A 24,325-nucleotide genomic window follows, 5' to 3' on the forward strand; every position below is an offset into this window, starting at 1 on the left:
CCAGGATAGTCAGGGAATGGATATGATGACTTAGAGTAATTAGGAATGACCTATTTTTAAAGAGGTATCATTTGAACTCAATGATGAAGAGAAGGCAGCCTTGTAATGGTTTATAGTGTTCCAAATAAATAGAAGTATGTGCAAAGACACTGAGGTAGGAAGGAGACTGGCATATTTGGAAAAAGAAAAACGCTCATATATTGTTTTCCTGTGTAGATGTGGCTTAGATGTGGGGTTAAAATAAAGAAAGAAATCTAAGTCTTTCACCCAAGAGGACAAATTCAACTGATAATATAATAAAATTTGCAATTTTAATTTAATAGAAATTTTTATTTCCCAAGAATTCTTCTCTGCTATAAAATCATTTACTTATAGTTTATCTTAATATATTTTCCTTTGTTTCACTGAATCTCAGAGAGTATTAGTTTGTTCACATATTACTACAACTGGTATCATAAAGATTCAGTATTCAACTGTATGTTATATCATATTCTTTACTAGTTCTGCCATTTTCCAAAAATTATATCTTCTTACAACATAATCTGTTTAGATTTGACAAGGCAAAGACTTTGAAAAATAAAAAGTAGGATTATCACAACGATAATTTCTAGAATGGCTATATTAACTTTTCTTTTGTGATGACTTGTAAATGTAGGTGTACATGTATGTGTACATGTACTAGAAGTATCTTTCCCAGAGAAAAGACTGACCATTTATGTTCAGACTTCAAAAGATATACATACATATACACAAATACATATACACATATACAAATACACATCTTTCCTGATTTTGATTTTATTATCCTCTTGCCTCCGTTAGACACACAACATAATGATCATAATCACAAACGAAGACTCAAACCATAAATAACATTGTTTGCTATTTGAAAGAGAGCACAGAAAACCACATAATTGCAATGGGAAGATTTTCACGTCTCTAAAAGGAAATAATAGAATGGATTTACTTTTTTCTCATGACTTCTTTCCAAATATTTACTTCTGCTTGGTCAGGGTTGGCTTTCTCTTATTTCTGCACCCACACACATGCACATACACGCACATATGAATATTAAAAAATCTCATTAAATGTTTGGGTTATTAAGGGTAAGCAGATGGTTCTTCATGGCTTTTTAATGTTTAAATTGTATTCTGATTCATTCATGTAACTATAAATTTCCATATTAAAGCATGGACCTTCCCCTCCTCAAAAAGAAAACCATTAGCCACACTTACTGAGCCCATAAAAATTAACATGCAAACATAGAAAACATAATTGCCAAAGTATTTATGGAACTCTCCTTAGCATAAATATTTTTTGCCTATATATTTCCAGGTAAATCTGGCAGCAGATGAAATGAATCAATCCAATTAGAAAATACAAAAACCATTTACCAAGCCCTACATCATCTATCAATAATATACCAGGATGAGTGCAGAACAAGTTACTAGTGTAGATTTGGACTTATTGGGCATTGAAGTAGACGAAGAGTTTGTGGATATTGTAAATAAAGGCTTAGAAATACTTGAATATGATCAAGGTTGAAGTTTATGTAGTTATCACTTCCTGAAATAAAGACTTAAAAATCCAGAAGATCAAGAAAAAGTGCAACAGAAGGTATTAAGTTTTTAAAAATATTCTAACACCCTGGGGGTAGGATGTCATTCATGATACACTGCAGAAGTAAAATCAGAAGTTCAGGGAAGGACAGGAAATTTTGACTAGCGAGTTCCTTTTTGGTACTCTTTGCAAGGTTTGTAACTGGAGTCAGAGTAAGGAAACCTGAAATCGTGAACAATGAAGTGAAAACCATTTCTGCTGGTTTAACACTTAAAAAAAATATAGTAATTATGACTAGAGAAAATTTTAGGAGAGAATAGGGCTGACAGGTCTAGTGAACTGTCTTTTTAGCAAAGAGCATCTGTGTCTTTTTTTTTTTCTAGAGTCAGAGGAAAAACCCACATTATTTTCTATTTTGAGTTGGCCAAGGAAACAATCTTTGAAGTGCAATTTGGTTATACTTCATTCCATATCTTGAAAATTAATAATACGTTGCTGTCCAATCTGTTATTTTCAAACTATCCTTCTTGTTTTGAGAGTAATATTAAAAAAAGACCAATTTTGGGTCCCATATTTGGGAGTAATCAAAGCCAGAGTTTGTGTGAATCAGAGGTCAAAAAGAAACAAAGACTTTTTAAAAATAATTACCTTTCACCCTAGCTATCAAATTTTAGGGCTAAAAAATCAGAGTTAATGGTGTAAACCTAAAGTTATCAAGTGTTTTTTTTACATTATTATACTTAATTAGGGTTATAATACAAGTTCTTGTCTAAATTGGGATTCTTTAAAAGTGAAAGAGGGAGGAATAGATCCTTAGTCAGTCAGAACATCAAGACAACATAGGTAAATGAAAACTGCCCACGGAAAAGCAAACATAAAGGTACCCTGTACAGAGGCAGTTGCTTCATCTTTGTATATCTATTCTGCTGTCCTAATGCTTGTGGCACGTCATGCTATGTGGCATCTCAATCTGAAATCTATTTGTAACTCAGTAGCTTCTCTCCTTCTAATTTATTATCTGTGTTTATCCCCTCAGGTAAGCATATCATAGAATCATAATAACCATTCACAGGTGACACCCGTCAGCACTTTCAACTTTCTCTCTGTGTTTGATTAGAAAACAGATGCATTTCTATCAGACTAAGCTTGTTTGTTTTCTCTTACTGAAAAAAAAAAAAACAAACACTGAGAAATACTTGGTTGCATATTTCCTTTATTTACAAAGGGCTGGAAATAGAACACTACTGGAATTTCTATAAGATAAAAGCAAATATTTATATGTCTACATATCTGAAATTCTGTCATCATCTTCCTAGAAGCAAATCTCAAGAACGTCCTTTTTTTCCTTTAAAAGTTAATAATATAAAAATTTTGGTCTCAGCTTCTCTGGAGGAGGGGGAAATGACTCATTCAAAAATTTACATTGATCTCTCATCCAAATATATTCTGAATGATAAAACTGATTTCACTTTCCTCTATAAATGTATTATTCAGTAAAAAAAGATTTCTTGACAAGTTAATAGCGACTTCCTGCAGTCTGCTTGAATATTATTGTTCAAATGTCAGTTTGTTAATAATAAATATACTTATTTGTATATTTCCTTTTGATGAATACTCCACTCCGTTTGCTGCAGTTTTAAGGAGGAAATAAATGAGCCTTCTCAGAATCTCTACAGTAAGGGAAGAGGAATTATACTCACAAATAGTAGCTGCAGCCTAGAGTTCACGCCATTAGGGTTGTAAGTGGATACTATAATATTCTAAACCCTCTCCAAATTTAAGCAGTAAAATATCCGGAAAAATCAGAGGCCAGTTAAACACATACATTTAACTGGTCCACAACTATACATAGAACAATTATCTGAAACATGAATTTAAGTTGGAGTAATTCATTCCAAAAATGTCCGTCTCATTTTGAATTAGCAGTTTATGTTGATTAGAAGGATTCTATTAAGAGATATGAATATAATGGTGAGATCAAATAGATGTACAGAAAGAGGGAAGAGACACCATGGACAATGAGTGGGGATTTGGTCATGGTTCCCTCTGAAAAAAGAAGAAATCTCAGCTTTTCCCCAAGTTGAAAGTGGGAAGAAACATCTCAGGGAGATATAGCCCTAACACAGACTACTCTTTCTTGTACAAGTATGTTATGAAAAGGAAATATGAAGAGTCTGGCTACTTTGAACAGGGATGAGGAAACAGAATTTCCATCTGATATATTCCCCAGACAATATGCCAAACCCCCCTTTGATTCAGAAATAAAGTTATTTAGAGGGACAACAAATCTAAACGTTCCTTCCCCTCCCCCTGCTAGTTCATTGCATCACTCAGAATGAGGGTGATACTTGCTATTGGGCTGGCCAAAAAGTTCGTTTGGTTAGTGAATACATTGTTCAATAAAGTTCTTTGTGAAAATGAAAAATACCTTTTATTTTTACTTAAAACCAAACGAACTTTTTGGCCAACCCAATACTATTGAGTCCAGTCCATCTGATCACCATACCTTCTCAGTTGTGTCACCTAAGGATCTTCCTTACACCCTCCTCTGCACCTTCTCTCTACCAACCAAATCCATCTTTCATATTACAGGTTAGAATTATTTCCTAAAATATATATCTGACCATGTCACTTTCCTACTCAAAATCATTTAGTGGAACCTGATCACCTATGGTTTTGAACTCATTAGAATGAACTGCCTGCATCTACAAACCTGTTATGTCAAAATTCCACAGTTCCCCCTAATACTCAGTGCCTTTTATATCTGATTTGTTAATGTTGGGTATATCCTAAGCACTAAGCACACTTCATAAATCCACATATGTTATCATTTTATTTATTCATTCACTCACTGAATATTTCTTAGGTACCTTCAGTGTGTACAGAGAAATGGTGGGACAGGGTATAGAACAATGAATAAGGTACTCAGTCTCTGGCCTCAAGAAACTAGGTAATCAAGCAGGTACTTTCCCCCCTGACTGGGTTAAATGCTTCTCTTCTGGCTTCCCACAGCATCCTAAGCATGCCTTTATCTTAACTCTCATCAAAATATAGAGAAGTATCCTGTTTACTTTCATGTAATCCTAATATACCATGAGCTCCTTGAGGGCGTATAAACATTATTTGCATCTTCATCCCAGCACATGACTTGGTTTTATAAAGTCTGTCGAATTTAGAAGTGCCTATATCATGTTTTGAAGATATATAATAATTGCGGTCTGCATAAAAAGTGTGGATTATAAAACAAGAGGTCATAGTTAGGATTTCACATTAAAAACCAGAATTAATATAAAATTTGAAAAACCTTAGAGAAGAATAAAAGTATAAATTATACTGGAGAAGAGAAAACTATACTAAGGATCTGTCACACACATGCACACACACACACACACAATAAGATCAGAGAGAAATAATGTGACACGTAGATAACATTAAGGAATGGAGATGAAATAACTGGAATATAAACTACACTAAGAATCTAGGGGTCTACCCTGGTGGCGCAGTGGTTGAGAATCCGCCTGCCAATGCGAGGGACATGGGTTCGATCCCTGGTCCAGGAAAACCCCATGTGCCTTGGAGTAACTAAGCCCGTGCGCCACAACTACTGAGCCTGTGCTCTAGAGCCCGCGAGCCACAACTACTGAAGCCCGTGTGCACTAGAGCCCACACTGCAACTACTGAGCCCACGCGCCGCAACTACTGAAGCCCATGTGCCTAGAGCCCGTGCTCTGCAACAAGAGAAGCCACCACAATGAGAAGCCCGCACACCAAAATGAAGAGTAGCCCCTGCTTGCCACAACTAGAGAAAGCCCACGCACAGCAATGAAGACCCAACACAAGCAAATAATAAATAAAATTTAAAAAAAAAAGAATCTAGTTATTACGTGACCAACTTGAAGTATGGAGATGAAGTGTTAGAGGATGGATGAATGCTGATGAGAAAAAAGTGGTGTATCATCAGTCAGTGAGAGAAAAATAATGATAATTTAGCATAGAAAATTAAGGATAAGAAATGATTACATGAAAATATAGAAACTTGAATTTGATTGAGGAATACAAAAGAGAAAGATATTAAAAACAAAAAGGATTTTTCATTTATATGTTTAAGTAAATTATGGACAAAAGCTAGTCAAGAGGATCTGTGATAAGGAAACAGAATGGCTGGTGACTACATACCATTTGGGTTTTAATGGGATAGGAAGTTATTAAAAGTAAAGCTAGAGGAGAGCAGCATTAAAGTCAGCATAAACAAGGAGTGGATTTTATGCAGGCAGAAGTGTTGGAGCATCTTGTGGATTGAACCTATTCAGGTTGTATACGGCAGCAGGGATGTGTAGCGTTAAGATAGCAGATAGGAGGAAAGAGCCCTGAAGCCAGTGAGAGATCAAGAAGACAGAAGGCATGCACACAGGAGGCAGTCAGTCCAAGGTCAAGGAAAGACATTGGAAAATGGCAGCTGAGTCAGGTAACTCAGAGAACTGAGGCAGGTAACAGGTTTCTAGGAGGATTCGACAGGGAGCATTTGGCTGCAGGGAGAATGAAAAATTGTATCATCTGCTCACCCTTGGATGATGCTTGGATTTTGAATTTTATAATTGCTACTGAGTATAAAGAAAAAGAAGAAGCCTCTGTGGGTAAGGAAACATTTGTTACTTCCAAGGCAAAATGCATCTGAATAAGTAAGAAAGGGATTAAAAGAATAGCCAACAACATGGTTAGAAGAAACTGCACATAAAATAACGCAGGCCACACAAATAGCAAGAACCTCTACTTGTGTCAAATAATGATTACACAGGGTTAGAACTAGTGTGAAGATGCAGTTTTACCTACCATCAGTAATTACGTATAAGAAAGAATAGATAATAGATGTTACTCAAAAAGTAATACCACAGGGTTTCAAATATATCATCACCAACAATAAAAAATTACCTAAGGTTTTAAAACCCAAAACCTCTCACTCATGTATGAGGATATCAGTTAATTAATAAAAAGCTGTCAAATAATAGAAAACGGCTTTTGTCCATCTTCCTATTGTCATCAATTTGAAAATCTATGAGGAAATGGATAGGAGAGATATTCAATCTCAGCATGTAGCCTCTAGTAGAGAGCTAGAGGATGCACATGAGAATGTGAAAACAACTAGTAACATTTCAATGTGCAGATTAAATGATGCTGAATAGAATTTACAATGACAACAAAAGAGCCATGAGCCCATGTGACAATATATACAATAAAACTTAAAGAAAAAGTGACAACTGTGATAATGAATGTGCTTCCCAAGGAGAATTAAACATTTTCTCAAGTGAATAAACTTCAAAAAATTAATTACTTCTTTAATATTTTATATTTATCTACTAGTCTTAAAATACCCCTGGGAACAACTATTGATAATGAATGTGCTTCCCAAGGAGAATTAAACATTTTCTCAAGTGACTAAACTTCAAAAAATTAATTACTTCTTTAATATTTTATATTTATCTACTACTCTTAAAATACACCTGGGAACAACTATAATTGTTATGTGTAGGAATTTAGAAAATACATGGTATCATTTTTGTATACAATTTGGGTTCATTCTCCTTTGAAAAACAACTTCTGTCTGACAATCAGCTTTCAGGCCTTTGTTCAGGGGAAGCCGCATTATCACATTAAAACCCAAAGGTCAGACATCTGTGAAACATTGTGTTAAAAGACAAGAAGCTGAGGCAGAAAAATTCTCTCTGCTTCATCTCAATATAAATTGCAGATCAAACAGTGTTCTAGATTGACACTGGCCATCCAATCTGAAATGAACTGTATTACATTTAACATCTAAAATGTCATACTGGGCATTGCATATGGTTTTAATTTTCAACTGCCCAGCCTTGTACTTGGTATTTGTACTTTCCAAATGTGCTTTTTGACCTTCAGATGATAGGATTTTATACCTAGGAATGAACAAGCAAAAGCTTTGTTAAATTCATTGTAGCTACTGATTGCTTATTTGCTTATTCATTTATTTAAAATATAGCTTATTTTGTGAGTAAATGATAAAAATATAATTTTAACTAATTCATCTTTAACAGATGGTAACTTACAAAGAAATATACTTTTAGCATTCTGTGCAATGGGAAATATTTGAAAATGGAAACTTGAAAACCATTTCTCAGTAGAATCAAGAATTAACAAATATAATTCTAATAATTACCATATATTTGGTATCTATGCCACATATTTTATACTGAGGGTTGCTAAGCCTCGCAATACAGTTGTTTTAAATGTTCTCAATTTTGTAATTCTCTGGAAAGAGCAGTTTACTATGAAGATAAAATAAAATCCCTTACAGAAGTTCATTCTGAAAAAGCAAAAACTTTTGAAAGAAGAATGTTTTATCTCTTGCCCTCAGGTTTTTCCAGATTCCTTTCCAGTATCTGTCCACCTAAAAGTAATGTTAAGGGGAAAAAAATGTTTGGAGCTCCTATCACTATAAATGAAAGTTAACCAAAGGAAAAAACTTTATGTAGAAGTGATAAGCATGGAAGAGAACATACAGGTGACTGAATAAAAGGCAATGTACAATAAAGTTAAAGAATGAGCTTTGGAGTCACGCTAGCATTAGAGAATCAAGCTTACCAATTATTAGTTTTGTCAACTTGGAACAATTCACCTCTCTGAGCCCCAATTCCTTCATCTGTAAGATGAGTTTGACAATGCTTACTTCAGAAAACTGTTCTAAGAAATATATTAGCTAATGCCTAAAAGCAGACGATACAATGTAAAATCAATAACATGCATTCTTTTCCTACTAAAATCATTTTTTAAATGAGCCATATGTATTGTCCTGCAATCAGAATATAAATATCTTTCTCACTGTTGTATCTGAATAGGTTGTATCTGAATAGAATTTTCTACCAAAAGGAATAAATCAGGTATCCCTGAAGAATTGGTTGATTTAGGTGTGGGTCAGAACATGTACAAGATGTTCCTACAACATCTTGTAAAACCAGATAACCAAAATGATATCAAAGGTTACTAGGGTCATGTCAAAAAAGTGTCAGAGACCAATTTGAAGAGCTTCTCCTAGGATACAATTGAGACAATTAGACCATCAATTAGAATGATAATGGCAATAACTAAACTTCATCAAATATATTTAAATCTATGTGTACATGATGATATCAAAACAAAGCCAAAACCAACAAATTAAAGAAACAGACCAAAATGAAACAGAAAAGCTCATTAGTCACTATTAGAGAATGATAGTTTACTAACTTATTGTGTTAAAAACTGAGTTATAAAGGGAAAGAATCAAGAGTTTATCTTTCCTTAGTATAAAAAGTGTTCCTCAGTGCAAATAAATAATTGATAGGAAAGTTATTTTTTATAAAATTATGCCAATTACTTTTTAAATTAAGAAATGATAGAAATAGAATACCATTATTATCTAACTTCTAATAATGTAATGGCTCCTAGAAAAGATCATCAATGGCTGTTAATACCTCATAAAGACAGCCAGACAGCATGTATCTCCTGACAGAAATGTCCACCACCTAAGAAATGTTCTTGCCAAAAAAATGGACCTGACTTTAAATCTAATTTTATTTTTTTCCCAGAAATATAGAAGACAATGTAATGCGTTTGCAAGAAATATGACTAGCCCTCCTGTTTGCTGTGTCTTCCACTATGATTTAACAGAAGGACTTGGAGTCATGGCATGTGGGATGAGATTCTGACTGTCATTTATTAAAAACAGGAAATTTTGAGCAGGTTGCAACTTCTATGAGCTACAGTTTCCTCTAAGAAAGTAACTGAACTCTTAGCCACCCCCTGTATTATGAAACGTTAGGAAAATTAGAGGAGAAAAGTGTGAGCAGAGAGTGAAATTCTGTTAACTAAATTAGAGAAAATCACAGACCAAAAAATAGAGGGAAAGTGATGTTTAGTTATTAAAACTGCACTGCTTACAGTTTGGATTTAATAACCTAGTAAAGTAACCAAAGTTGAAAAATGCTCAATATTTCCATGGAGTTTAGAGGTTTAAAAACACTTTCTCATTCATTTCCCCAGATGATCGTCACAAAAGCTCATTAAATATCAAAAAAGTCATAATTTCTTCTTTTTACAGATGAGAAAACTGAAGCTCAAATGTTAAGTAATTAGCCCAATACTCACAACTATATTTCACATTTTTCCATTTAATTCATTTATGCATTCATTTATTTAATTAGCATAAATTTATTTAGTATTTTTCATGTTCCAGGAAGTGTACTAGATATTAGGTATACAGTAGTGAGCAAAAAAGACAAGGTAATCTGCCTTCATAGGATTTATCTCACATTCTAGAGGGAGAAATGAACAGGATAAATGTAAACAGGCAAATACATAAAATTTATAATTTGCAAACATAAATTATTTTCAAATAAAAAAAAAGTGCTATACAAATAGCTTAAGAAAGCCTTTGTAAAGGTCTTCTGTTGAGACTGAAGAGAGAAAGAGGAGCCAGTCAAGTGAGGAATGAGAAGAATGCTCCAGGCAGGAGGAACATCATGTTTCAAAGCCTCTCACCTCCTATTTACTAGTCTAGTCCGGCAGTATTAGTGGCACTGTGCTGTGTCTGTTGTGGTTTATGCGGGGCAGGGTAGGTTGGGGAATCTTCCCCCTCTCTATCATAGGTCTCACTTCCTGGGACCATAGCATTTTAGCTAAGTTTACTGTGAAGTTTTTCATGAGACTATAGAGAGGGAGAGACTGAAAGGGAGAAAGGTGAAAATGGTCATGTCTAATACTCTTGTATACATGGTCAGGAAATCTTGGCTCCAGGAAACTTCCACTTGCACGTCGATTTTCTAGACCAAACTGCCTAGAGTGAAGAGACAGGGGCCACGTCAGTAATATTTTCCATATATGGTGGCTCAATTCCATCTTGCAAAATGTGACACTCCCTAAGTTCTTTTAATTATGGCAACAATGTGATACCTCTGTGAGGTTTCCTGATATGCAGAATTTTCTCTCTCTCTCTTCTCGTAAAAACTGTATTTTGCATTAATGAAACCTATTAGACTGTTCATAAAAATCACTGAAAACCTGTATAAGTTCTCTGAGGTTTCTTTCACTATATAGTAGTTTCCTCCACCCCTGCCACAGGAAAGATATTAAGGCATTTTGTGTGAAAGTGTGAGGGATGGAAAAATGAAAAGAGCTACTCAAAAAAAAGCTGCCTCCTTCTCAAGGCAGTCAAATAATCAACATTTCCACAAGTGTTTTATTTCAAAGGAAGTTATATCTAAGGAAACAAAGAGAAGTTTACTAAAATGATTATGTGTTTCCAGTAAGCCTCATCTCCAACTGCAGCTAAATGTAGCTGGTTGGAATTATAAGCACAACAGTATTTTATATATTACTGATTGATTTTGAGATTTGAAACTCTAGTGTGGTAAACCTGGGGGAAATGACTAGAGGCAATCATAGATGGGACAAGTACCTCTTATTCATTGCATACAAATAGTTTTACATACAGACCCTCAAATCTGGTGACTGAAAAATGGATTCGGCTAATTCCAGAATAAGAGACTAGTCTCAGAATGATTATGTTGAAGACTCCTAGAACAGAAAAATGTTAAATAGTGAAGTGTTATAGTCATTAACAAGCAGTTTCTAACACAAACCTAGAAGTTGGAAGGATCTGTGCTTTTCCCTCTGCCTAGAAAATTCTGCCTCTTAGTCATGTGTCTTGTCATATGTCTTGTCTAACAAATATTTACTCATCTTTCAAGAAACAGTTTTAGCATCACCCATATTTTGGCAATAAAAATATTTCTTACAATTATTTGAACAAAGAGCCAGTGATAGTTAATTTTATGTGTTAACTTGGAGGGTGTTTTTGGATGAGAACATTTAAATCTGTGATTTTTGAGTAAGCAGATCACCCTCCATAATTTGGGTGGGCCTCATCTAATCAGTAGAATGACTGAATAGAACAAAAAGACTGGCCTGCTAGACTGCCTTTGACTTGATCCTGAACATGGCTATCCTGGGTCTTCACCCACTGGCCTTCAGACTAGAACTGCACCATCGATCCTCCTGAGTCTTCAGCTTCTCAGCCCATCCTACAGATTTTGTACTTCCCTGCCTCCATACTTATGTGACATGGAGACACTCTAACAAAAGAATACTAATCATGCTCTTTGTAAACATGGGCAAAATAAATGGGATGGACTGAGACATCATCTCTCTTTTACATTATTATCAGTAGTATTAGTATAGTACTATATTGGAACTTATCTTCTTATTATTATGTTAGTGTAATTTTTATGTCAATTTTTTATATTTTTCATCATTTTTTCTTCCTATTTCTGTAACATTTTCAAATAACTATGAGTTTGTGTTAATTTAAATTTGCAATTAAATAAACCTTGTATAATACTAACTCTGACATTTATTACTATAGGCATTACTTCCCATATATGACAGGATATGATAGGATATGTATACACATACACACACGAAGGGATACATTTATAACCCACAAAATAGGGGTCAATTATTCAATATGGATTTATTAACATTCTTAGTATGAACCTGACACCTTATGAGGTTCTACTGGTTAGGATTACATTTCGTTGTGAGTAGCAAAGATTTGAAAAGTAGCATCTTAGCCAAAATAGACATTAATTCTTCTATAAAAGAAAAGGAACTAAAAATTTGATAGTTCAGAGTGAGTACTGTCAGGATAGCAGACTTATTTTCTCTTGTTCCCTGGAAGAGTCTCCACATAATCCAGGATGGCTATTAAGAGCTTTAGCCATCACATCAACATTCTAAGCAATAGGTAAAAAGGATGGTTCCTCTTCCCTTTTAAGGAAACTTTATGGGACAATAAAAAAATTTCTATTTACACCTCAACAGCCAACCACTGCAAGAGATGTTATGAAATATATCCTTTTATTGTGGCGGCAATGTCTCCAGTATTTTGTTTAGTTAAGTAAAAAGCAGAGAGATGATACCTAGAGGAATCCAGTAGTTTCTGCCATACCACTGGGAGAATCCAAAGTAAATTCCTTACTATTTTTTTTATTGGAGTATAGTTGCTTTACAATGTTGTGTTAGTTTCTGCTGTACAATGAAGTGAATCAGGTATACGTATACATATATTCCCTTCCTCTTGGCCCTCCCTCCCACCCCCAGCCCCCATCTCCCATCCCATCTATCTAGGTCAACACAGAGCACCTAGCTGAGCTCCCTGTGCTATGAAGCAGGTTCCCACTATTTTACACATGGTAGTGGATACATGTCAATCCTAAACTCCCAATTCGTCCCACCATTCCCTTCCCCCACTGTGTCCACATATTATAGAGAAACTCAAATCTGGTCAAGAAGTCAAAACTATAATGTATGAATCTACTTTAAAAGTTAAAGTATAAATCTTGTAATATGGATCATGAGGGATGGAGGACTTCAAGAAATAAAGAGCAGCCTGACATGAAACAGAAACCACAGAATTTAGGCCCTAAGTAAATATTTGTTGAATGACTGAATTAGCAATCCAAGGGATATTCTCAATATAGGTGCTGAAAGTAAGTCCAGCTCAATGTGATACAAATTTGTGAAAAACCATAGATCATCAATTCATCTTAATGCACCAAATCATCCTTAGTACGAGAATTCTGGCTCTCAGAACTACCAGAGTCCTTAAAAGAACATCTAGTATAATCCCTTACCTTTAGTAAAGAATTATGATTCTCATTTTAGAGGTAAGAGCCAGAGATATCAAGTGACTCAGATATGGGAACACAGCTCAAGTCATCACTTGAGATCTAGAATACCTGGTTGTTTTTTCCATTTTATTGCTTATTCAGAGAGTTATATTTTCCATTTCATTGTTTATTCAGATGTGTTAACCCTATTTGGGAACTTTGGGGAATAGTTACATAATAAATAGACACTTATGAAAGTTGTATTAATCACATCATTTCTGAAGTGTGTGTGCTATCCTTTCTAAGAGGGAATAATGGTCAGCTATTAATTAGTAAGAAGCTTCCTAATGAACAAAATCCTTCCTTTTCCCATATACAATATTATTTCTATTTGACAAAGCTTATAGCATCTCTAGAGACAAGTCCAATAGCCCAACATGTGGGAAAATAAATACACCTCATTAATCTTCATTATAGATCTGTGAGGGAGGTTACTATTGGCATAAATTGCATGTAGGGTGAAAACTTGAAAAAAATTAGAGGTGAAGTAAGGACTCAAAAGCCTTTTTCTCTTTGTCTCTGTTCTTCCTTTCAGGAAGAGTAAGAGACAAAACGATGGAGAGCAAAAGAAAAGATAAACAAAATTACATCATGCACAGTATTCATATTTTTGAAAATGTCCAAAGTTTACTTATGACCTACCCAGCATAGTTAACTCATTATCCACGTTCCTTTGTGTTGATGGCTTTATTTTTTACAGATGACTGGTAATTACAGTGTTAATTGAAGGACCAATCACTAGTTTTTCCTGAGCTTTTCACTGATATAATGGGAATAATTTATTTTGAGCACAAATAATAAAACTGCTTTAGCACAAAGGTGAAAATTAGGAGCACTATAAATTTTACTTGATGTTGCTTTGCCAGTGGACAAACTTTTCAGCAGACAATTTTGCACTGTCCTGTTCAAGATCTACAGCAATTCCACTGAAGTTTCTGAAGGATGTGTTTCTCATTGCACTCACTAGGTACCATCATGAAATTTTAAAGAGGAAACACTATCACAATAGACAATAAATGAAGAGGAATAACATTATCAGTTGTTAGATAGTTCTCTAAAGTTCTTTAAAGGTCATTGAGCCTGTTTCCTTCCCTTCATACTTGAAGGCATTTCAGCCTGTGGAGGTGCAGCTCATTCAAAATAATGTAGCTGGGTAAAGGTGGATCCAAGCCTAGATACCAGTCTCTTAATTATGTATCCAGTTCTCTTTCTTGTTAAGGAAAAAATCTATTTAATTTTAAAAACACTAAGAAGATCACCAAAACTATCAGTAGAAGGACTACCCCCCTACTTTTCATTCCTTACAAGAAAAGATTGATTTGTCCAGAAGCAGATGACCTTCTTCACCTGTTATTTGAATTCCAATATACTTTACCCTTGTTTTTTCTTCACTCTTCTTATATTTTCATCGTGTTTCATTTAAACACAATGAACCTACAATTATGTAGGTTAACCTAGGAACCTACAATTATGATAGGTCAGAATGTGACTCACTCTCAAAAAACATACAAGACAGACATGGCAGAGACATAATTTCATTAGTGGAAAGTGAAGAATTACATACTGAAGTTCATCATGCACAGCTTGAAAATTGTTCAAGTGAGAGAAATGCCCACATTCACTCCTCATCCTATTTGTTCATTAATTTTGGGATAATTACATTCATTTTGCACACCTAGATATATTTTCATGAGAAACATAGTAAAGTTTCATAAGTATTAAATGTACCATTACATATATTTTTAAATTTAAATTATAATATGTTCTGATTTCTGTTTTTTCTATTTAAATAAATCCCTTACATATAGAAATATACATCCAATTGCCCTTCCTTCTTCCTTATTGAGAAACTGAATGTGTGTGTATTTAATAAAAAGAAGTACTGATTAAGTAGAGGAAAGTTTTAAATTCAAGTTAAAATCCAGTCTTAAAACACAAACTATTCTTTGTCTATATTATTGTTCACTTTTAATGTCCTTCCATGATCCATTTCTCTCGACAAGGCAGTAAGATAAAAGCATTCCAGTTATCTATAATAGAAAATGCAATTTCATTCCCAAAGAACAAATAAAGCATGGTACTAAAAGGTTGTAGGATGAATAAAACTGACCCAATCAATTATTAAATAGTTAAAGAAATGTGGCCTTCAGAGCTATGGTTAGGTAATTGTAGATGGTTCAAAGCTATGGAATCACATTCTGTTTCAAACTGATAAAGTATATGTATTGGTCAACTCGGACTGCCGTAACAAAGCACCACAGACTTGGGTGCCTAAAACAACAGAAATTTATTTCTCATAGTTCTGGAACCTGGAAATCTAAGATTAAGGTACCAGCAAGATTGTTTTTTGTGATGCCTCTTTCCTGGGCTCCAGAAAGTCACCTTCTTGCTATGTCCTCACATGGCCTTTTCTCTGTATGTGACACTCCTCGTGTCTCTTCCTCTTCTTATAAGGAGAGCAGTCTTATTGGATCAGGGCCAACCTTTATGACCTCATTTAACCTTAATTACCTACTTAAAGTCCATATCTCCAAATAGTCATATAGGGGGGTTAGGGCTTAACATATAAATCTGGGGGAGACACAATGGAGTCCGTAACAGTATGAACTTCAAAAACCATTATAAAGTATTGTATACTATGGATCAATAGCAGTGATTACAATTTGCATCTGGAGCCAGTAACCTTGGACTATCCATATGCCATGTTATTTTTATTGTCCATCCTCCCATCTATTTTAATGGCTATATCTCTGTCCAGGATTGCCATGGCATTCTGGGTATATGAGTAGTATAATGTGAAGCAATCTGAACTGTTCTTTTTTAAATTTTTTAAAATATTTATTTATTTTATTTTTATGGCTGCATCAGGTCTTAGCTGTGGCACATGGGATCGTCCTTGAGGCATGCGGGATCTTTCGTTGCAATGCACAGGCTTCTCTCTAGTTATGGTGTGCAGGCTCCAGAGCACGAGGGCTCTGTAGTTTGCAGCACATGGGCTCTCTAGTTGAGGCGCAGGAGCTCAGTAGTTGTGGTGCGTGGGATCAGTTGCCCCATGGCATGTGGGATCTTAGTTCCCCGACAAGGAATCGAACCCACGTCCCCTGCATTGGAAGGTGGATTCTTTACCACTGGACCACCAGGGAAGTCCCCTGAACTGTTCTTATTGTCTAATTGATATGCAGATAATAACATTAGTATCTAAAATTAAGAACTCACTACATGCCAAGCAATCTGCTAATTTATTTATATTTATTATTATCTTATTTAATCCTCCTAACAAGTACATTAATTCTATGAAGTAGAATTATTTTCAGTAATTTACATAAGAAAACGTAATACTTAGAGAAATTAAATCCTTTGTCAAAAGTACCACCTCTGCCTCCCTAGGGCCTATGCACCTGTTAGAGTTTGCCCAGACCCTAATTCTTTGCTTAAGCCCTCAATCCCTATTTAATTGATAAAGACCCAAAATGTAAAGCTCAGTTTCTTTAGGATCAGCTTCTTACTTGTTGTTAAAGCCATCATAAATTAGTCAAGCATTGCAGTTTAAATTCTCTTGCACAGACGCAGCAATTAAAAGTCAAATATGCATGGTGTGACATATTCCTCTACAAGCATTAATAGTGCTCTCCCCATCCACTGAAATTCAAAAGCCAAGCCACAGGCCCTGGACAAATGGACTCTTCAAGTACTACATGTGTTCTTCTTCCCCAAATGTGATTTTTATCCCCTAAAACTACAGATCTCCCCTATTTTGCAGGTTTAGGGTCTAGAACCATAAACCAGATGGCATGGAGGTCACTCCATGAGCAAGTTCATTCTTACTGGGAGGAAGTGAGAGGGAGAGGTAGGGCCAAACCTTCTCTGTTTTTCCTTCCAAATTCACCAATCAATACTCCTACCTCCCCTAGAGTGAAGTATGTGAGAAGCAGAAAGAACCAGTAGTGCTCACATCAAGGCATTTACTCTTCAAAATCCTGCCTCAGTAGTAATTATAATTTACAGACTTATTTATATAACTGCTGAAATTTGATTTAACCAGGATTATGAAGAAATTCCATTAGAGAGATGCGGAAGGGGATATGTCGTTGTGTGTGTGTGTGTGTGTGTGTGTGTGTGCGCACGCGCAATTTCAGGTCAGGTCATACAAGAGAATTGCATCCTCATCTGCCATAAATGGATATAGGATGATACTTAAAATAGAAAACTCAATTTTAAGCATATTTTATATATATGAAAGGAAATAGAAGAAATAGCTGAAGAGTTCAAAGTAGTTGCTTCAACGTAGCATAACCCAGGGGTGGGGCAAAGTAGTTGCTAGGAAAATATCTTTTTTATTTTTTAAGATTTGTAGTATTATTTGACCCAAATATATATATATATATATATATATATATATATATATATATAGCTTTGATATAAATTTTAAATACCATGGAATAATAACAAAAGAAATATCACATCTTTGTCTCTTATTCTAACACCTAATTTAGCCAAGAAAACAAAAGAAAAGGGAAGAAGGAAGGAAATAAAGTAATTCAAAAACAACTGGTTCTGGTAGCAGGTAGAAACTTATGGTCACGATTAAGACAATGACATTGCATCTCTGTAGGTGCTTTTTTACAAGGAAAAAACAGAAAATGTTGCAGCATAAATATTTTCAAAATGCATTTTTAGAGATCCATGCCAGCTCTCAAGTTCTCTAGAGCTACACTGTCCGATATGGTAACCATTAGCTACATGTAGCTATTTAAAATTAAATTTAAAATAATAAAATTTAAATAAAATTTTAAATTCTATCCCTCACATTAGCCACATTTCATATGCTCCAAAGCCACATATGGCTTATGGCAATCTTTTTAGATAGCAAAAATAAACATTTCCATTATTGCATAAATTTCTATTCGAAAGCACTGCTCTAGGACTTGCTGTTTATATGCTGAATTTGCACAAGACTATATCCTGAAACCCACTATCTTGAAGAGAAATAAACAAACCTGCCAAGGTATCAATGTCTTTATAAAACCAAATATTTTTATATCATTTAGAAACAAGTTTGATATTCTAGCCCTGAACTGGGACTACTTCATTCAGATTCTACAGGTATTTGTTAAGCACTAATTGTGTGCCAGGCAGTGTGCTGGATACTAAGAAAACAATGTTACTCAAGATGTTCAAAATCCAGACAAGTAACATCAGCAAAATGATGGAATAGGAAGCCCCAGACCTCAGTGCACTACAGAAACATCAACATACATCCTCAGAAGCTTCTATGAGAACTCCAGAAATCAGTTAGGAAGATGCAGCACCCAGGCAAGCTCAAATCCAAGAACAGCCACAATGAAACAGCTAAGAAAAGCTGTTTAATTCCAACCATGCTCCCAAAGCTAGCATAGTTTGCAATTGGGAGGAAAAGTCCAATTGCGGCTTCTCCTTTGGGAAGGAAAGAGAAGGGGAGAATGTACATTCAAAGTTCTAGATTGTGGGGGGACTACTTTCTGTCTCACCTGACTCGGGGCACTGACAGGGAATTGGCATACCTTGAGTGTCAGGGGGCTGCAGAGAACAAAAGAGAATTCAGCAGATTGTGGCAGCACTAGAGAAGTGGTAAAACTGCAGACAAAACAGCCACCATTCACCATGATCAGGAGTAAGCACCCAGTTTGTGTCTTCTCCCTAGAGAGAGAAAAAAAGAGTAGAGCATAAGTCCAATGTTCTTGCTTTTGTGGGTGCAGTCTGAGAGACTGGTTTCTGTCTCATCTGATGGGGAGCGCTAACAGAACAGTTATACTTTGGACACTTGGTGGGTGCACAGAGCTTGGTGGCTTCAGGCAGAGCCAGAGAAAAGCAGCAAACCTTTCTAATTGGGAAATCACATACACAAGCCCAGAGAAGGTACATGCTCAGAAAAAGTTGGAAAGGCCCCAAAAAATCTGTAGCTGGGTTGATGGGTGAAAGTCTTTCCTTGAATGAAGCCAGTCCATAAGACTGGAAGAGGTGTCTATTTTTTTCAACTGTGTGACTCCCAACACAAAGTTACAAAGCACATGAAGAAACAGGGAAATATGGCCCAATCAAAGGAATAAAATACACCTCCAGAAACTGACTCTAAAGAAAGTAGCACAGTATTGTTAACTATAGTCACATTGTTGTAAAGCAGATCTCTAGAACTTATTCACCTTCATTAAATGAATCTTTATACCCATTGATCAACTCCCAATTTCCTCCTCTCCCCAGCCCCGGGCAGCCAACATTCTACTTTTTGTTTCCAAGAGATTGATCACTTTATTGATTTCATATAAGGTACCTAAAGTTAGATTTCAGGTTATATGTTTTTTACCACAATAAAAAAAAAGGAATTTTTAAAAAAAGATGCTCAGGATCCATCCAGGCTTTGAATAATTAAATAAGACTATACACTACTGTTCAAAACAATGTGATAAGAGCTATTATAGGACAGTATAGAGTGATAAGGGAGAATAGAAGAGAAGCACTTAGCTAACGTCTAAGGCTGTCAGGATCATCAGGAAAGGCCTTCCAGAAGAACTGGTATCAAAGCTAGGGATGAAAAACTAGTGGCACTTTCCACACAAACATGCAAGTTTAGAAGATGAGGTAGTATTTGTTTCAGTCAAAAGGAAGAGGATGTAAGAAAGGTTAAGGGCAACAGAAAGCATGTTTTAATTTGTAGTGGGGAAGTATGGGGTAGAGGGAATGGTGAAGTGATAAGGAGAGAATGAAGAGAAAAATCTTAGTAAGAAGTTGTAATCAGGGACTGTATCACATAGGGACTAGTAAAATATTTAAAGAGTATGGTCTCCCAAGCATTCATCTAATAGACTGTAATTTTCATATTTGTTTTAGTCACACCCTGAACAATACTCTCCACATCACATACAGTGTGTTGAATGTATTAAATATTCAATAAGTATGCACCGAAAGACAATAAAGTAATGTAAATATATGTTTGGATTTGCATTTTAGAAAGTTCTACTTACATTTGGAAAAAGGGATTGTAAAAGGCTATCATAATATTAATTCTGAACAGTCTTTGTACTTGCATCTGAAAAGAACAACCATAATGCCATATATATTATGAAGCATACTATATACCTGTTAAGGCTAATGTATATATCTATAACTATAGCTAAATGTCTGCATGCATGTGTGTGTATAAAATGTTTATGATGTTAGCATAATAGTATTTTAATGATGCATTTATATATTTCTCCTCTGTTGACAGTTTTATTCTCACTTCCAAAATTTGTATAACACTCATATATAAGACTATTCGAGAGTTGGGGCCAAGAGAGTAAACATATGCGCCCTCAGCACATTCTTAGTTACACCTTGCATAAAAAGTTTAGGTGCTAATGGTATATCAAGAAGGCAGAGTTATCAGTTAAATGAAATATCTATTAGCCTGGGAACAGAAGTTCCAACAAAGGCACAGACTGCATTAACAGTTGGATAGGCATTATCCATGATACGTTTGTCCTTGGTGTTCAAAGATAATAGCTAGTGGATGGTTTTCTCTCAATATGTGAACATATATGGAAAACCACAAGTGTGTGACCAGCTGCTCACAGGTGAAAGGTCTATTGAGCCCTTCATTTTTGGTAGCTCAACCCCTTTGACTCATGCCCTACATATGCCATGGATTGGGAAAATGTACAGAATCCGCTATTGTTTTACACCAATTCAATCGACTTGTTGCTGTTTCCCACTACTGCACAGCTGTATCAAAGGGTCTGCGTGCTGCCTCAGGGGTCATAACTATAAGCTCTATAGCAGATGATTTTTAGGTAGAACGTCAATTGTGACTTTCAGAAAAACTGTTTGAGAGCCACAGCATACATGACTGGAAGGGATGACAAATTTTAAGTAAAGCCTTTAATTTTATAAATAAGAAAACATAAGTTTATAGAATTTAAATTGATAGGCAATAATGCTACATTGGTTAGTTACACAATTGAGGCTGGTGCTCTTTCCAATATATAATGTTGTTATTAAAGTAGTCCATTGACAAAAGCATTCTTCCTTTCCTTTCCTTTTCTTTTTTCTTCCTTTATTCTTTCTTTCCTTTTTTTCTTCCCCCTTCCTTTCTTCCTTCCTTCCTTCCATCCTTCCTTCCTTCTTTCCTTTTATTTAGGCAACCACTCATTTGCTAATTCACTTATACACATTTTTTTTTTGCCAAGCACCTAGTGTGTTCTAAGATCAATGCTAATTGCTAAAGCATAAAAAATATAAGCTATAACCACAGCTATAAAAATACTAGCTAAGGCTTCAGGAATAAGAGTGTATAGACTCACTTTTCCCTGTTCCTTCTCTCTAAGTATAATTATACACCCTGGAAATTATTTCATAGACAACAGTAAGAGAAATCTGAAAGCTGAAAAAAGAATGTGTACTGGCTAGAGAGTGCAGGATTTGAGGAATAACAACATGGCAAGTTACCTGGGTTTTCTTTTCATCTCCCATATACCTTGGACTGGGCAATGGAGAGGACTGCCACAAGAAATGACCAACAGGTATAAAAGAAAAAAGGCAAAAAGAGAGGAAGAAAGAAAGATCGATAGCAAGACAGAATAAGAAAGAAGAGAGGGAGGAAGAAAGAAAAAACAGACCTGCTCTTTCTAACCAAAGGACTGGGAAAGTAGAAACCTAACAGAGACCTGATGGAGAACCCCAAGGAGTTCTCCACAAAGAGGGCCTCTGTTGATGATCCAATTCACCAACAGCAGTGGCAACAGCAAAGCCTCAGCCATCCCGGCCCCTGCTCCATACCTTAGGTCAGGTGAGTGCTGTAATCTCCCAGCAGCAGCAGAAACAAACTCCTAGCTCTCTTATCACCCAATCCAGAACCAGGGCCCAGAGAGTGGTCCCATCTTCTCATATCTACTGCAATAGCAAAGCCCTGTGACTTCCTGGCTTCTACCCAGTGGTATAAGGGGACTAGGTCCAGTGGATTCCTGCCTCACCCAGAATATTTCAGTGCCCCCACAGATGGCTCCAATAAGGCTTAAGCAGGAGTCCCAGCAGCACCAGAAAACAAAGAAGACAAAAATAACATTGCAAGGGCTCAGAAACTAAATATTCATAGGAATTAAAGTCAGAGAAGTAGACTATAACTTACACACTAAACCTAAACAGAACAACTGCCTCCTAAAATAGAATACTTAGGAACAAGAGTCCCCCAACAAAATAAATGTCCAGGATACAACTGAAAAAATCATTCATTATACCAAGAAACTGGAGAACAAGAATTTAATGAGAAAAGATAATCAAGGAATGCCAATATGGAGATTAATCTTATATTGAAATTATCTGACAAGATTTTTAAAAGCAACTGCCTTAAAAATCCTTTAGAAATCAATTACAAATTCTCACCAAACACACGAAAACAGAAAATTTCAGCACAGAAATAGAAGTTACATAAAATAACTAAAAGGAAATTTTAGAATTGAAAACTACAATAACTGAATTTTTTTTTAAAAAACTCACTAGTTGTACTCAATAGAGTGTTAATGAAAAGGACAGAATCACTGAACTTGAAGACAGACCAACAGAACAGAAGTTTCTGTAGAAAAATTTAGAAGAGCAAAAATTCATATTATCAGAATACAGAAGAGAAAGAATGTGGTACTGGAAAAGGATTTGAAGAAACAATGGCTGAACACTTGCCAAACTTGGCAAAAGAAACAAATCTACACACTCAAACATGTGAGAACCTCAAACAACCCCAAAGAAATCCACACCAAGACATAACAAAATTAAAATTCTAAATATTAAATAAAAAGAAAAAAATCTTAAAAATAGCCAGAGGAAAAGAATGTATTACCTATAAAGGAACAGCAATTTAAATTACAATGGATTTCCTATCTGAAACCATGCAGGCCAGAAGGAAGTGGCACAACATGTTTTTTAGGTGGTGAAAGAAAAGAACTGTCAATTCTAAAAAGGAACCAGAAATTCTATATCCAGTGATGAAACTATCCACCAGGAATAGAGGAAATAAAGACATTCTCAGTCAAAGGAACACTAAAATAATTTGTGCTAGCAAATCTACCCTTAAATAATGACTGAAGAAAGCTCTCTCAACACAAAAAAAGTGATAACAGAAGAAGACAGGGATCTTTAGAAAGGAAAGAAGAACAATGAACTGGATAGTAAATATAACAGACTATTCTTCATCACAGGAGCTTCTTTTAGCAAATATTTTGATTAAAATAAAAGTTATAACTATCTGATGTGGTGCTAAATGTATTAGACAATTATATTTTTAAAATGGAGAGGGTAAAGGGACCTAAAGAGAAGCAAATGTTCTACACTTCTAAGTTGTAAAACATTGACACAATAGTTTGTGATAAGTTATATATGTATACAGCAATACGTATGACAACCACATAGAAAATTATACAAGTGGATATACTCAAGCCATCGTAAATAAAAATGTAACTCTAAAAGATGTTTAGGTAATCTAAGAAAGGCTAGAAGAAGGAAACAAAGGAACAAGAAACACAAGAACAAACAGAAACAATAATGACAAAATTAAACCCCAACATATACATAATTTCTTTATATGTTAAAATGTCTAAACACACAAATTAAAAGACAGAGATTGGCAGAATAGATCCAACTCATAATTCAACCATACTCTGTATACAAATCATTAACTGAATTAAGAAAAGATGATTAATCTTATAAGATACCTTGGGATATATAATTATAATACAATACCTTGGAAAAATTTTAATGAGTGAAGGGTTTTTTGATGTAATTTCATTTGACATAAAATTTTAATATAGGCAATAAGTATCTTTGTACACATTAATAAAAATATTGATATTTAGATATTTAAAACTGACAAAATAACTGACAAAAATACCAGTAAATCACTACTTTCAAAATGGCATAGTACATTGTGACACCAAAATAATGAAAACCTATATTTTAGTCACCATGATTTTTAAAAAATTTTACTTACTTGGAAACTAAAATAACTGTCTAAATTATTGCTTTTGAACATA

At 35.0% G+C, this 24,325-nt stretch overlaps 1 long non-coding RNA gene across 1 annotated transcript in view; it reads right to left on the reverse strand.

Moving 5' to 3' along the window:
* LOC137767708 (uncharacterized) overlaps positions 1-24,325 on the reverse strand; it is a 276,506-nt gene that overhangs the window by 242,695 nt on the left and 9,486 nt on the right. Inside the window, exon 2 of the long non-coding RNA XR_011074558.1 lies at positions 18,833-18,968. This is a non-coding gene — a long non-coding RNA (uncharacterized lncRNA). The remainder of the gene's footprint in view (positions 1-18,832; positions 18,969-24,325) is intronic.

The sequence above is a fragment of the Eschrichtius robustus genome, chromosome 7 (genome assembly GCF_028021215.1).
Source record: "Eschrichtius robustus isolate mEscRob2 chromosome 7, mEscRob2.pri, whole genome shotgun sequence".
Lineage (NCBI taxonomy): Eukaryota > Metazoa > Chordata > Mammalia > Artiodactyla > Eschrichtiidae > Eschrichtius > Eschrichtius robustus.